This window comes from Nicotiana tomentosiformis, chromosome 1 (genome assembly GCF_000390325.3).
Source record: "Nicotiana tomentosiformis chromosome 1, ASM39032v3, whole genome shotgun sequence".
NCBI lineage: Eukaryota > Viridiplantae > Streptophyta > Magnoliopsida > Solanales > Solanaceae > Nicotiana > Nicotiana tomentosiformis.
The window spans coordinates 73,787,826-73,790,963 of NC_090812.1; positions in this window are offsets into that span (position 1 = coordinate 73,787,826).

Here is a 3,138-nt window from a genome sequence, read left to right on the forward strand (position 1 = left end):
GGTTCAACATAACGGTGAAGGGGATATGCAACACAAGTTTAAGAATTTTAGTGTCAATGGGGTGTTAATCAATATGGATTGGAATTTTAAAGCTATTCGTTCAGAGATATCAAAGATACTTGGAGTTGATGTATACATTGATATGATGGATATTGGATATTCCGTGAAAGAGTACGACAAGAGTTTGGGCTTGTACGTGGAGTTAAAAAGGAAAAAAATTATCTTTCACTGATTATGCATTATGTATAATATTTAAAGAGCAGGGTAACAATGGTACATGCTCGAATCCGGTTGTAAACAAATCAAACTCCAATGTTTTTCAGAATTTGCCAATGATTGACAATCTGGAAACCATTGAATGGATTAGTTCCGAAAATGGAGAGGACTATGATGTTATGCAGATCGATGAATATAGTACACATCAAGAGGTTAATGAAGGGCAATTGTACAAAAATAAGAATATGCTGCAAATGTTATGAAACATCTTGCAATCCGAGAGAAGTTCCAGTTCAAGGTTGAACGTTTAAATAAGACCAGGTAAATGTAAATTTATCGTATAATTATATGTAGTGATAGGATGCTTTGTCAGTTGTATATTTAATTTAATAATGGTAATCTTATTTAAATTTCAATGAATACGCTGATATACCCGGCTGAAGATACATGTATATAGCTAACTGTATCAAGTGTACCTCGTGTCTTGTAAAATTATATGCATGGCAGATTCATAATCGGGAACAGTAGCACTAATATTTAGTATGGTTATATTCCTATATATTAGTATTAAATGATACAAATTAAATTTATCTATTTTCTGAAAGAAATATGAATTATATATGTAGTTTTTTCAGCAAGTAGGATTGACAAACTAACATTTGGGTAAAATGATTGAACTAGTACTTTAGATTATATAGATTATATGCACGAATTATACGTCGAACGATGGTTGTACTATATAGTATGTGTTAGTAGAAAATCATACAAGTTTTTAGCAAAGTTCATAAGTTAATTTTTATATATGAAATCAGAAAAATAATTCACGTATGTAGCGTAATCATATTGCAGGTATTATTGATGTTGGGCATATTTCGATATATGTTGATGTTACTTTACCCATGTTTTAACCGTTTTTTAATGCTATTTGATCTTTAAAATGCCCAACATGGTTTAATTATTGGTTTTATGACTAATTTAGTTGTGTGTGATGATTTAAGGTATTTGGAGTGCAAAAATATGAAGAAAAGGTGCTCTAACTAGAGGAAGAGGGGTTGGATGCGTCGCATCCAATCTAGAAAAAAATCAGATTTCGTGCACCCTTAGCAGTGAAGTTGGCCCATAGCATCCGCACCTGGGCAAAGCTGAGAGGTGGAGGACGAAGTGGATGCGACGCATCCACCCTAGCATCAATCCCTGAAGCTGATTTGGATTAGAAATAGGAGAACTTTGGCCCACGACTTTTGTACGCAATATATAAGCCAAAAACACCTCTTTTAGGGCATCTAACATATTGGGAAGGGGGGAAAAACCACGACAAAGCTGTGGAGGCCGGAATTCATCAAGTTCCATCTTTCTCCCACCAAACTTAGTAATTTTTATGTTTCTTTGTATGATTTGTTGTTTGGCTACCATGTCTATATGGAGCTAAACCTCACGTTCTAGGGTTGTGGTTCTTTCATGACTATTGTTATTCGGATATTGATTTTGACTTCTTGATTTATCATATTAGTTTATTTATTCAATCTTGCGCTTAATTATTTAATTGATTGATCACCAATTGAATATTATCTACGAATCTAGAATTGAACTCGAAAGTGGGAATTCTATATTGCTTATAGGATTGAGTAGGGCAAGTTCTTGAACTCGGGCATCGGGGAACGGATTCGTGGTTAGGATAGACATATATCTAATTGCCTTGCTTGGTTGATTTACAGGAATTATAAATACGTTCTTGTTGATTCTAACTCCATAGACATATAGGCGTTAGGTTAGCTTGAATAGGCGAGTAAGAACTCGACAGATTCTTATGAGTTATATTAACCCTGTCAACCAATAAGCTAGATAAATTAGTCGGTCAATTCAATTTAAGATACAATATGATTGTTAGATAGCCCATAACCCTAGATCGTTTTTATTACATTGATATCATAAAAAATCTGCTCTTTCTCTGTTCAAAGTTCATTATTTATATTTTTTTATTTAATTAGTTTAGAATAAAATATTTTTAGGTTTAATTCTTATTTAGATAATTAAGATAGTCTAATTTAGTTAATAGTTAATCATAAGTCCTCGTGGGTTCGACATCCGACTTTTAGTCACTTTATTACTTGACGACCGCGTATACTTGCGTGAGTGTGTTTGGTCGCAACAAGTTTTTGGCGCCGTTGCCGGGAACTTAGAAATTAACTATTTTTCTACATTAGGCTTTTACTTTTATCTTTACAAGTTTTTTTTCCTTCTCTTTTTGTAAATATTTTATTTTTATAACTATTTGATTTTTCTCTTAGTGTGTTTCTAGTTCTTTCACCATGACATCTGGGGATGAAATATATCGAGGTAAGGTTATTGATGAAGACTCTTGGTTGACGGAAGACTTATATGGCCCGTCATTTTGGGCTTATTATGACCTGAACTCTTGGAAATCTGAATTTGAATATGGGAGTAAGGGTTGGTATTGGGACGAATATTCTCGATTAAGGGAATATGCGGAACGACGTTGTCTTCTGATAACGTTGGTGAATGATTGGTCTAAGGAGAGAGATGATCTTGCACATAAAATTGATAATTTTGGCTTGGATGTGCATAACTTGGATGCAAATTTGAATGAAAAGGTTGATGCGTGTAATGGCCAACAATTTAATGATGAGTTGTGTGAAGCTAAAAAAAATCTTCTAGACCAAATTGAGGAGCTAAAACGAGAATACCAATCATTAGACCAATTTTTTCTTGAGGATGCCAATGTTGAGAAGAATACTCTAGAGTCATATGAGGGAATAAATAATATTACTTTGGGAGACTTGAGTGTGTGTATATATGGGAATGTAAATAGTAGTACAATTCATGAGTTAAGGCGCATTAGACCTCATTCCAATTATTTTTCCACATTGTGTTTAGATAGTAAGATAGTAATCGAGTCATCTG